This window comes from Pelodiscus sinensis, chromosome 8 (genome assembly GCF_052426305.1).
Source record: "Pelodiscus sinensis isolate ZL-2025 chromosome 8, ASM5242630v1, whole genome shotgun sequence".
Lineage (NCBI taxonomy): Eukaryota > Metazoa > Chordata > Testudines > Trionychidae > Pelodiscus > Pelodiscus sinensis.
In genome coordinates this window covers 66,733,870-66,747,806 of record NC_143059.1, presented here as the reverse complement: position 1 = coordinate 66,747,806, position 13,937 = coordinate 66,733,870, and the positions used below count along the sequence as shown (strand labels likewise).

General features: G+C 41.6%; 1 protein-coding gene across 5 annotated transcripts in view; it reads left to right on the top strand.

The window, feature by feature from the left end:
- The window catches only part of MXI1 (MAX interactor 1, dimerization protein), a 158,194-nt gene that overhangs the window by 51,989 nt on the left and 92,268 nt on the right, over window positions 1-13,937 (top strand). The gene's annotated exons all lie outside the window — the stretch shown is intronic.

Genomic DNA, 13,937 nt, shown 5'->3' with positions numbered 1-13,937 from the left:
AAGCTTTGAACAGAGGGTCCAGTTTGAAGCAAACTTTAGGATCAAGTAGGAAGCCAAATTATAAACAGTTCCAGAGGTTAATTAAATATCTGGAGCATATTTCAACTCTCCCCCAAAACTAAGCAAACGCTTTTATTTCCCTTTTCCTGATTTTTTTAAAGCAGTCTGAACTGAATAACAAATTAGCGTGTGTTGAGGGTGTGGGGAATTTATATGTAGTAAGGGATTTCCATCTCTACCACCTCCTTCGGTAATGTACTCGTCAGCAAAAAAGAAATAACTCAGAACGATTCACGCGTTTGCAACGTTTCTGAGTACAACTAATAGACAGTAACAGTAGGAAATAAATAGGCTGCCTGGTGCTTAATCTAGCCTCACAACACTGAAGGTCAGCGTAGGAAGAGAATAAATGATCAGATGCACCATGTCAGCCTCTGCAATGATTAAAAAGAAACCCAATCCAAAGCTTAGCTCCCTTCTGAATTAAGTTGTTATGAATTTAAGGAGGAATTATGTGGCTTGGGGAAATGTCCCTCATACAGATGATTCTCCCTTCCCCCCGAAAAATCTTCGTATGTTTCCATCGCAATTAATCAGCCAAAGCCTTTGTTGATCGCAGTCTCTTTTATAGTGGAGCGGGGGAAGTGTGTGCAAATAAAGAATTGTTTCCTAAAAGGATGGTGTAATAGGGCTTTTTAAGAAGGGAGGGCTAATGCCTTGGAATCAACGGAAGCTTGATGGTGGAATCAATGAATGTTAGCTAATACCTTGCCATCAATGAAAGTAGTTCTTTGACAAGGCGGAGGTGCGTACAAAACCAGTTTCGTTCCCCAAAACAAGGTTTTATATTGATCTTGACCCGTTCCCCCAGTTTACGGGAGTCACCAAAGTGGGGGAAGGATAGTGCAGTTAACTGAGCGATACGTCCTTGTTTTTCTTTCTCTCGCTCTCTCCCCTACGCATGGGGACAGTCACGTAGGCAAGAAGCAAAACTAGCCAGCCAGGTAGCCAGTAGAAAAATGTGTGCGGTGGCTGTCGCTATTTACAGGACTTGGAGAGATCGAGGTTAATCACTTTATTGGTCACTTGGTTTCATTAGCGCAGATGGTAGTGCAACTAACTAGTATAACTGGCTCAGACCTGCCTTCCAATCTCTGATCAGGGCAAACTGCATGCAGTTCTCGACAACACAAACTGACTATCCACCCATTTTTGACCCGGCTTTAATTATTCTTTCTTCATTTTGTTGTGACTCAAAACATGATGAGAGGGGCACAGGCTGAAGGATTAATACATTTGTGCAACTATGATCCAGAAATAGGGACTTGACAACTGAAGTCACAAAATTCCCCTGATATTTTTTCTCTGGTCTCTCTATATATGGCATGACAAAGTGCAAAATACTGTTACAGCCACTGTCTGCTGAGAGATCTGGGGCATCTCCTGAAAGGCTGTAGGAATTATCTAGTATTATGCATTTGAAATATTAAATGTTAAACTGCAGCCACCTTCATCCCTAACGCCTCTCTGGAGGGAGGAGAAGGTATCTCTGCAGAGACAGTCTGCATTAAAGCATTAAATACATTCTACATGCGCTGGGGAATCGGCTTGCTTAAAATCCTAATATGTGGCTAACAATTTGCAGATAGTACTTTTTTTTAAAGGGAGCAATTTTTAATTTTAAGACTTATATTGTAGTTAATTTTTATCAAATTAATTAAAAAAACACAAAAATCCCCTCTCTGCATTTACAGCTGCAACTACTACATTTGAGTTAAGAAAACACAAAGCAACCACCTTTTCTGTAAAAACAAGGAGTCCCGTGGCATTCAAAAACTAATGCATTTATTAGGACATAAGCTTTTCTGAGATACAACTCACTTATGCCCTAATACATTTCTTAGTCTGTAAATTGCCACCAGAGTCCTTGTTGTTTTTGCTGAAACAGACGTCACACAGCTACCTCTCTGTTACCTTTCCTGTTAGTGATACTCCATATGATGAGAAGAGAGCAATGGGTTTCCTTTTTCTACTTTTGGGTTCACTCTTTGCTGTTTGTACATGAAAATGAGGATGCCAATTTCACTGCTTGTTCCTGAGGCACTAGTTCAGTGCTGCCAATGTTTGCGGTTGCAAGGCTCCCAGGAAAATATTTAAATCTACACCAAAGTATGTGGTCATTGAAACATGCATATATTTTTTTCTAAGTAGGGTGACGGTATTTCTAGTAGGGTGAGGGTTTATTATTTGTAACAAGACATAGATGGTGGGCTTCTTGAGTGTGTCCTCTCTTTTTCCTATCCTCCTCCCTCTTTCAAAATTTCTTTTCAGGCCACAATCCATCCTGCTACTGCTGCTCCAGGTGCACTCTGTCTCCTTGTTTGTATCACAGCCTGCTCCCCTCCTCAGTTAATCCTAAACTCCTCCTTCCAGTAGGAGCCACATGGTTTCCACATGGAGACAAACTCCTCTCATCTGACTGGTCTAGACCGAATTTAGCAGGCGTGGTTCTGGCTAGCCTCTCTACCAATGGGAAGCATCTCTTTCCTCCCTGACGTCACGCGTTGCTGAGCCTGGAGCTTAAGGGGTGGTAGTAATAGCAGAGCTGGGTACTTGCTGGGACTTGTAGTCAGATGATGTCATAGTCTCTGCTTAAAGAGCCAGGGACCACGCAAGACACTGTGTACCCACCAAGTTAAAGTTGGCTTTGTTATAAAAAGCTGCTAGGTGCCTGCTGAAGTGTATCCCAGGCCTGAAGTGTATTCTGTACGGCGCTTAGGACCATCAATATGTAATTGGATCTTTAGGTTAGTACAAAACAAGGAAGAATTGCTACTTCTGCAACAAATCATGTTTATGCCCCGTGTGTACAAATGGCTTTTCTTCCTCGAATGCACTTTGCTCTTGTATTTCCGTTAGATGTATTTTAGAGAGAGACTGAATTGGTTATGAATTTTTTCAGAGAGAAAAATGGGACTGGGAGCTCTTTTGCTAGCATCCACCTGCTGGGATTGTTTTCCTTTATCTTGTCAGATATCATAAGAAGCACCCTTTAGCGAGGATAGAGAGGGCACCTGCTCACCTTCCCCGAGTTTCCTACAACATTTGGATGAAATTTGCAGGAAGAGGGAGATGATCCCCCCCCTCCAAAAAAAAAGCCCGGTTTTGCTGCAGGCACCTGCCCTGACCCTCCACCCATCAATGGAGCTGCTGCTACCCAAGCCGATCGGGTCCAGGAGTCCGCCTTCTGATCTGCTGTGCAGAGTCGGTTTCCCCCTCAGTGTTCCCAGTCCCGCTTAGAAGGGAAGAGAGAGCGTCTGCGCGGGTCGTGCCTCGGCCTCAGAAGTATGTGCTGTGGAGGAGGGGTGTCATACTGAGAGCTTTCAGACTCCTGAAAGCTCAGCTTAAAGAGACAGTAGTAGAGACAAACACAAAATGATCTTCCCTCATTCTCTCTCCCCTTTTACTTACACATACCTGCATTGTAGTTATTTGGTAGTGCCCTTTGAATAGTGAGTTCTAAAATACCAAATCTAACCTGGATGGAGTAAATATTCTTACTGTTATAACCATTATTGTGCTTTGTAATTCATTATTTAAAACGTTACCATCAAATAAGTGTCATTCTAGAATATAAATGTAGCTCGTACTCACCTTAGCCCTGCCAGTTAAAAAAAAAAAAATTAGCTAGTAACCATACAACTATAGACACTGTGCAAATAGTTACTTATTTTCAAACTGTATACATACAGCATATCTGTAAAATAACTTAAAATTCATGCAAAAGTAAATGTGGTTCCAAGTCTGATACTAAGAGCAGTGATGGAATCAAATGTTAGTGAGTTCCATATAGGATTGTGATAAATATACGTGTCAAAAGAATTAAATACATTTACATTCTCAAAAAAAGAAAAATCTTAATCATGTAGGTTAAAGTTAAGTAAATATGCTTTTAGTGGAATGAAAAAAATTACTAAAATAGAGTAGATAATGGTAGTGACAGAGGTGTCTGTTAGAAAAAGTAAGCAGATTTTATTTTTATTTATATATACTACAGATAGTGTACAAAATAAATTAGGTTTTTGATATCTGTAGTAAGGCTCAAAACTGATATCTAAAGGCTTGGGAATATCTTGCTGTATCATCTCCTGATTGTTTTAAACTTACATATGAACATATGGCTTTAATTGGTGTTTGCATATATTTTCCTTTCTTTATAATAGGAATTAGATAGGTACTCCTGTCAGTTAATTTCTAAGTATCAGAGGTGTAGCCGTGTTAGTCTGAATCTGCAAAAGCGGTGAGGAGTCCTGTGGCACCTTATAGACTAACCGAAGTGCTGAAACATAAGCTTTCGTGGGCAAAGACCCACTTCGTCAGATGCATGAGACGTCAGATGCATAATGCCCACGAAAGCTTATGCTCCAACACTTTGGGTAGTTAATTTCTAAGTTATTAATTGGCAAAAAAAACCAAACCTAGTTTCCGGCTGCCTAAAGTAGAGCCTGGAATCCTAGTTAAAATACTCCCCCACACACAATGGTAACTCGGGCCATGACCACTTTAAGAATTAGACCTAAAGTCTCCCCTACGCTTTACAAAATGCTTGCAGTTCTCTGCTGTGCTGTTTGTTTTAATTGTGTGAAACCCGTTTCAATGCTTATGAATGGCACTATACAAATTAATTACCATATATCTTCATTGAAAAGACAATTCTTATGAGGAGTCGTTGTCATTGAGTAGTTGAATATTTGCCATGCAGTTTTTAATATAGAATACCCTTGCTTAGTAAGCACAGGTATCTCCATATAAGATGTAAAATAAAGCGATCATGTTTCAGAGAAACTGCCTTTCTATCAAAGTCACAGGGGGCATCCATTGAAAACTGAAGCCTCTAAGTACTAAAATATGGTTTTACTAATAATAACAAAATGCATATTCATATTTTAAAGAGCTACATCACTTATTTCCTTACATCTCAATAATTATTTTGCAATATGTCTCTACAAGTGACAAAACATCTGAACATATAAACAATCTATGTATCGAGTACAGCAAATCTAGATGTTACTTTGCAAGAACCGTTTCTGAATATTAAAAACCTTACTATGGGAATCAAATCTGCTACTGCTGCTTTTTAAAAAAACAACTACAAAACCACAGGATCTAGTCTTAAAGGGACACTGCAAAATTACATATTTTTAAAACACAGATTTCCTTACTCTTGTAGCTCATGACACATTGTGGTTGTAGTGTTTTTTGTTTTTATTTTCCTCTTTCCCCCCTTCCCATTTTTGTAATTCTTATCAATTTCCTTGTTTAATTTCTGCATTTTAGTCAGCTGGGAACATGAAAATGGACTGGTCAGTTTCACACTCTCAGGTGCCAGATTGACACAAAACTGTAGAACTTAGGTTGGAGAAAACCTGAAAGGGAATAATTATATCCAGACAAAACCAAACACAAACCAACCACCAAAGGAAAAAAATATTTTCATTTATATTTTCAATAATATTAAAATGATAAAAATATTTCTACCAGCAATTGGCAATTTTGCAAAACTGCTTTCCATTTTTTACATTTAGAATATCTAAATTTCAGGTGTAAACTCCATTTTAACAAATGATTCATTATTCAAGAACGGCATCAAGCTCATAGTGTATTCTATTTGCAGTTCAAAATACGACTGTCATAAAACAGCTGGATTGCGCAGTTAATATGCTGCTCTCAAACAAAGAAAAAGGCTACCAGAATTAGGAGATGATCTCTCATCTTATAGGCCCCGTATAGTAAAGAAGGAATATAGAGGAAAGAGATGTATCTAACAGTATATTCTCATTCTTACTGAACAAAGATTTATTGTCTCAACTCAAGATTATTGCACCAAAATGATCCTATGCCCTTTAGCCTGCCAAAGCAGGAACTATTACTCTGTGCACCCTTTGCTAACCAGCTGACAAAGACATCAGTGATGTCTGCTCATTTATCTTCACAGACTTTACCACCAACTAACAATAGCAATGGTGAAAAGTGCAGAAAGTATGATGCTAATGATGGCTACTGCCTCAAATTTCAAAGTAATGAACATCAACATGTCTTCGTCTTTCCTGCATTGTGCTGATGCCTCTCCTACTTATTTTATATCAGATTGTTATTAACTTTTATATTATGCTAGCCTCTAGAGGACAACCAGAGTATAGCCCTATTGTGCTAGGTGCTGTACAAATAAAGAGAGTGACAGGTCCTGCCCCAAAGAATCCCCACACTAAAAGATAGGTATAGCAGATAGATAAGACAATCAGACCAGAGTGAGTGAAGGAGTTGGGATAACAAAAAGTCATAAGAATTCTTAGGCAGTCAGGAGCAGTAATCACAACTTACCACATGCCTGTTAAGTGAGTAGCAGTTGTCTCTATGCATTTTCAGAGGTGCATTTTGAGAAGTAACTTGGAGGGGAAGGTTGTGGCTTTATAGATTTTGCAGGGAATATTCCTCATGTGAAATGGGAGAAAGGATGATGATAATGCTTGTGGGAGAGGTGCAGAGGTGGGTGATGGAGGCTGGCATCATGGGTAGAATGAAGGGCAGGAGTTAACCTCAAACAAAGATAGCAAGGCAAATAAAAACTACTAAATTGTGAAAGACTCTGAAAGTAATAAGACAAGGACAAGAAGTTTGTGTCTACAGTGGAAGAAGGGAAGCCAATGGAGAGAGTTAAATAAGGGGCAGTGTTCATAGCAGGGAGCCAGGAAGATGACCTCAGCAATAGCAAGATCAAGTTTGCCAGTTATTCTTCTCTGTCAAAATATGTGCTCTCAGACCCTGCCTGACATACTAAGCTAATTGGTGCTTAACTAATCATTACATGGATTTTAAACACTGTCACAAACTTTCTTCGCAGGGAATTAATAATTCATGGATATGGAGCCTTTCATTTGTAGGGCAGCTTTCTCAATCAAGTTGGTAGTGCAGTAGCAGTTCAGTGGCTTATGAGAAATGAGCTGATAGTTTCTTTGCAGTTCCCCCCAGACACTATCACCATGGCTGTAATTAATAAGAAAAGTCAAGGATCGAATGGGCCACGTGGAAACTGTACTGCCCATTTATTCCTACTGATTATTCTTCCAGGTCAGAGATGAGGAGTCCTTGGAACAGTGTTGAGATGTTGGTATCCCCAGTACCTGAGTTGCACACATCCTAGGGCTCATCAGAGAACCCCACAGTCCAGCACCTGTCATCACCTTTCAATGGTTAAATTCGCTTTACTTTATTGGAGATCTTAACTCTTCACAAACAATCTGTGCATGAGACAGCTACTTCTGGGTGTGCTATTCTGGGTGTGCTTCATTAAAAAGATCTGTTTCTTCATTTAAAACACTGCTATTTGATCTAGTGAATATAACTGAGCTGTTATTTTTCCAACTGGGATTTGGGAAATGAGTTGCACTGCTGATTGGCTGTTTGACATAATTCTTACTACACAACCACCAAAAACTCAGGACCAACACATCTTGGTATGGGTTTCAAGATGACCTGTTCCTAGAAAGTTAACCCTGGTTTGAAAGGGGCAGAAATCTCCTGTGGAATGTCAATGTCTATTTTCAGAAATCAAAGTCTACTGAGTGCAATCCTGTTGGCATATTGAAAACTCTGGAAATTCTATGTTAAAGACAATGACAACTGACAATAAATTGCAGTATCCAAGAGTGGCTGAAGGACTGAGGAAATAAAAAGACTGTTAGAAGGATGCAGAGTGAATTAAAATCTCTGTTAAACAGCATGGGTCCAGATCTGCATTAGCATGTACACATGGGACTGTTGTCAATGAGTCACACAAGCATGCAGTGATCTCATTTGATGTAATATCCACATATGTAATAGGTACAGCACATACAGTATGTACTATGCTTATTATACAAATGGCCACCTGTTGCCCAGCTCATTTTCAAAGGCTTTAGTGTCCCCAAAAATTGTTCATTTGCACTTATGTTCTTGTCGGAATGCTTAGCAGCGGTATTCATTCATGGGACATCTGACTTTATCCTCTGGCAGAATATAACTACAAACTTATTAGAAACCTGGCTTTCAGTTGCTAGCTATGTTTACTGCCCCTGCATGCTCGAAATGGCTAACAAGTGACCTTAAAATTGTCACTAGCTATTGAACAGTAATTTCTAAGGTAGAGGAAAACTGATCTCTGATGGTGAGTCAACAGCATATTGTAATGCAACTCCTGCTATTGGGCTGTTACTCTTTTTACTATAGAGAGGTACAGATATTGCAAAGTTTGTATTTAGAAAAAAAAAAGATTTTTTTTAACTTCTCTGTGTGCACAACTCCCATTTAGTCAATGAGAGCTTTACATATGGAACAAGGGCAAGTAATGTGGTCTTTTAGAGCAATACAGTCAATCAAGTAGTAGAGAGCTCTTGTTACATCCAGGTAGCAAGAAGCCTCCATCCATTCCACCCAGATTTTGATCTGGCCCAGTGATTTATGCATTGGTCACCTCCAGCTTGGATTATTGTTCCTCATTCTGCCTGGGCCTACTAACAAAGTTCACAAGACTACAGCAGGAGAAATACAACAGGGCATTCAAAGATCAAAACTTATGACTAAAACAAGAAGTCCACTGCAAATTTATTATACTTCTCAATGGTACTTCTCACCTGGTTACAGAGTTCTGTGACTTTGTCCTCACCCACAACTATTTCCAATTTGGGGAAATTTTATATTTTCAAGTCAGCAGCACAGCTATGAGCACCCGCATGGCCCCACACTATGCCAACATTTTTATTGCTGACTTCCTCAGCTCTCGCCCAGCACCCTTACTCCACTTACACTACATTGACATTTTCATCATATGGACCCATGGGAAGGAGACAATGAAGAATTCCACAGGAATTTCAACAACTTTCACCCCTCCATCAATCTTAACCTAGACCAGTCCACACGAGAGATCCACGTCCTTGACACTACAGTACAATTAAATGAGAACTACATTTCCATCACCTTATACTGGAAACCTACTGACCATTATATTTACCGATGTGCCTCTAGCTTCCATCCAAGGGTACGTCTAGACTCCAGAACTTTTCCGAGGTATCCTCATCCAAGTAATGCATCCAAGTAATGCGTCTGCTTTTCCGGAAAAACAGATGCATTTTGTCGGCATCCCTATAAACCTCACTTTACGAGGAAGGATGGGATGTTCCAAAAGAGGGGGTTTTCCCGAAATTTGGCCCTTTGTACACAGGCCAAATTTAGGAAAAGCCTCTTTCAGAAGTAAAATGGAAAAAGATATACAATTTGCATACTGCAAATTGTGTTTCTTTTTCTGATTTATCTTTGCAGTCTAGACATAACCCAAGGCACATTTCCCATTCAGTTGTTTACAGCCAAGCCCTACGTTACAACCGGATTTGCTCCAATCCCACAGACCGAGACAAACATCTACACAATCTCTATAAGGCATTCTTAAAACTTAAATATCCACCCAGGGAAATGAAAAAACCAGATTGACAGAGCTAGACAAGTACCCAGGCATCAGCTTCTTCAAGATAGGCCCAACAAAGGAAACAACAGAACACCACAGGTCATCACCACCTACATCCCCCAATTTAAACCCCTCCAGTGCATTATTATTAACAATCTACAAATTATCCTGGAAAATTACCCTTCACTCCCACAGGCCGTGGGAGACAGGCCAATTATTGCCTACAGACAACCCCCTAAACTGAAGCAAATTCTTTCCAGCAATCACACATCACACCTCCATCAGACTTATCCAGGAACACCCACCTGAAATCAACTCTGGTGCCAACTGTCCACACATCTATACGAGCGACATCATCACAAGATCTAACTACATAAGTGACCACATCAGAGGCTCATATAACTGCACACTTACCAATGTGATGTATGGCATCAAGTTCCAGCAATGCCCCTCTCCCATGTATGTGGGCAAACTGGAAAGTCTCTACGACGAAGGATTAATGGACACAAATCACAAATTACAAAGCAATTTCAAAAGCCAACTTGAGAGAGAAGCTGCAGAACTTGGTTTCCTTTACAAGTTTGACACCTGGAACTGAAGGAGTGGTGTCTGCAGACAAGGACAGCATGTGGAGAGCCCCTGCTCTGCCTGTCTCAGGGGCTGTAGGGAGATGCCAGCCACTTCCAGGAGCAGCAATTATGATAGGGATAATTACTCCGACCATGACAGATTAGAACTCACTAACCAAAGAATTAAATTTAAGCATACGAGAGAAATGAAAGTTATGAAATGCATAGATCAGTCAAAAATGCCACACTTTGCAAGGAGTAAAAGAAGTAACAACCACCCCTCATATATGTGTTGGGTTGAGAGTAAGGATGTTAAGGAATAGTCGACTCACCCCACCCTTTTCCTTATTAGGCAGAGGAAGCAAACGTGGGGGGGAGGGAAGAGGCGGTGCTTCAAAGTGGCAGCGCCACACAGCTGAGCTCGGGCTCTGTGCAACACTGCCCCCTTTGAAATGCTGCTGTGATGTTTCAAAGGGGTAGCATTGTATGAAGCCCAGGGTCAGCTCTGTATGGAACTGTTTTGAATCACCAAGATGGCAATTCAAAGGGGCAGCACTGCACAGCTGATCCCAAGCTCAGCTGTGCGGCGCTCCACTTTGAAACACCACCACGGAGTTTCAAAGAGGCAGTGCTGCGTGGAGCCTGGGGTTAGCTGGGAACCCCCCCCCAGCTGATCCCTGGTTCTGCGGAAATGCCATGATCTGTGGGGCATTTCAAAGTGGCAGCACAGCATGAGGCTCCAGGCTCCATGAGGGCGCTTCTGTTTTGGAATGCACAAGATGCCCCGCTGGGGACTTGTACATTTCAAAGCTGGCATGGCTGCTGCAGCCTGGAGTCAGTGGTACTTTAAATGTACAAAGGAGGAATGCGGAAGCATTACTCAAATAGTAAATGAATCGTCAGTTAACATCCCTAGTCGAGAGATGAGCATGAAATAATGTGTGTTTGTGAGAATGACAGATACACATAGGCTACGTCTACACTGCAGGCTTTTTGCGCAAGAATAGGTGTTCTTGCGCAAAAACTTGCGGAGTGTCTACACTGCATGTGCGTTCTTGCACAAGTAAATTTACAGTAAAGCGTCAGAAATGAGGGCTTCTTGCGTAAGAGTTATTCCTCTCCCCGTGAGGAATAAGCCCTCTTGCTCAAGAGCTCTTGTGCAAGAAGACAGTGTGGACGGGCAACAGGAGTTTTTTGCGCAAGAAACCCCTATGTCTAAAATGGCCATCAGAGCTTTCTTGCTCAAGAGAGCGTCCACACTGCCATGGATGCTCTTGCGCAAAACAGTTCTTGTGCAAGAAGCCTGCAGTGTAGATGTAGCCAGTGTGTGAGAGTGATAAAGATTTGCATTGCCAAGCTCCCTCCATCCCCTTTTCTCTGTGTGGAGATAGGGTACAGAAGTGGGGGGGGGAAGGGATACCCTAACATCAGCACCCCCCCCTTCTCCCTCCCACACCCTGCACAGCAAACAGAAGGCTTCCAGAGGGGCAGCTCCAAGGCAGAGAGCAGGAGCAGCATGACATTGGGTGGAGGGGCAACTGAAGTGTCAGTGCTTGATAGGTGATCCTGACTGCTTTGACCAGGAAGCTATCAGAGGCACCAAGATCTACCAGTAGATCCTGATCTACTATTTGGTGACCACTGGATTAGAATAACCTGTGGAGGAGTGCAAATCTCAAAGCCAAGAAAAACAAATCATCCTTCTCCAATCTACTTGAAAGCGATGGCTGAAAAGCCTATGGCTACGTCTAGACTGGCATAATTTTCCGCAAATGCTTTTAATGGAAAAGTTTTCCGTTATAAGCATTTGCGGAAAAGAGCGTCTAGATTGGCACGGACGCTTTTCTGCAAAAAGTGCTTTTGCAGAAAAGCATCCGTGCCAATCTAGATGCGCTTTTGCGCAAAAAAGTCCTGATCGTAATTTTCGCTATCGGGGTTTTTTTGTGCAAAACAAACCTGAGCTGTCTACACTGGCCCTTTTGCGCAAAAGCTTTGCGCAAAAGGACTTTTGCCCGAACGGGAGCAGCATAGTATTTCCGCAAGAAGCACTGATTTCAGACAGTAGGAAGTCAGTGTTCTTGCGGAAATTCAAGCGGCCAGTGTAGACAGCTGGCAAGTTTTTCCGCAAAAGCAATTGCTTTTGCGGAAAAACTTGCCAGTCTAGACACAGCTTATCTGGTTTTACGGGTTTTTTTTCCTGCTGACTTGCAATGAGATGTCCTGTTGAAACTTTGTTCTGGATCCTCACAATTATTTAGGCTCCTAATTCCACAGAAACACATTTTTTGAGGAGCTGAGCCATTCGGCCTTTTCCAGTCAAGCTGTACAGAATGAAAGGATCTCATGTTTAGGTCAAACAGCATTGGTAAACGGCTATAAGCTATTGGAGGGACAAGGCGCAACAAGTAGTGTAACCCAGAGACACAATCCTCTTCAGATAGGGTTCAAACAGATCTGGTGTAGGTGAAGGTATTTGTCATACTTTGCAAGAGAATGTTAAAGAGTGGAAACACAAACTATATTTTAAGTGTACCATAAGTCCTTTATTGAATGCACTGCAACAAATAAAGGGATGCAGGGTGGCATGCTGTACTTGAAAAATTCACCAATCGTGAGAGAAGTTCTGCCTCATTCAGTGTTTAAAACCACCAATAAAAGTGTAGTGATTTTGTAGGTAGGGTCTTCATTGGCACACAGGAGAACTGGATGTTAGTTTCATGCTAGCCCCTTGTCCCACAGGCTACTACGACCTAGAAGTGCTACAGAGCAGGTTCTTCAAACATTGTGTGTTCAGGCTTTACTGATCACTGGCAACCCCCTGGATCATGTTCATTCCTCCTTAGTCACAAGAATGGTGATGATAATATAATACTCCAAAGGCAGGATTAAAAATTGCAGAGAATTATTAGGAGCTCCAAATAATGCCCCTTTACCGCAGTAGAATATGTATTGTTAAAATACAAGAGGAAAGTTGTTGTATGTCAGCATAACATGGTGTGACTCACCACCAGGGCACCTCCGGCTGGTCACTCTGGGAATTAGCTTCCTGGTGCTAGAGTGCCCCTTTCTGGTTGGTGTCTCTCCATGTCTCTGCACACTGGGGTCCTCCCCCTCTGGGAACTGCCAACCCCTATGTCGTCCTGGCCTCAGTGACCCACAGCCAGTGTTCATTTAGCCCCTTACCTCAGGGGCAAACTGCAGCCTGAAATGGCCACTCATCATTGGCAAAGGAGTGTGGAACTGCTGCCTTTGACTACCCTGGCTGCTTCTCTGCAGCCTTAGTCCACTTAGGCCTTGCTTCAGGCCCTGCAGCCTGGGAGCTTGCCTTATTTATACTGCCCTCAGCTGGGCCCTAATTGCCTCATACCAGCCCAGCTCCAACGCTGGGTTTTAACACATAAAAGGCCCAGTGCAGGGCAGACGTCCCGTCACAGTCCACTGTGGCGAATGAGAACTATACATATATAGTATCGCTATTCCTGTGATCTTTTTGGAGATTGCAATACCTATTGTGAGAAAAGGGGTTAATAAAATAAAAAACATTCAGGATAGGGATGGAACACTAACTGATTTTAACCAAAAAATAAGAGACCATGTTTAAGATTTATTACAGGCTTCAAAAGTACTGTTTTCTAGGGCTTATGGTCTGGTGGTTAGAGCCAAGGATAAGTGTGTGATCTTGAGTAAATCATGTAATCCTTCTGTGCCTCAGTTTACCCATCTGTAAAATGGGAGACAAAAATCTAAAGCCATGGGTTCTTGTGAAGCTTAATTACTTATTGTTAAGCACTAAGAGATTGCCTCATGGAATGTGCTATATTAGTACAAAATATTAAATATTTTTACTATAAACCAAATCTAGTCTACTTGGT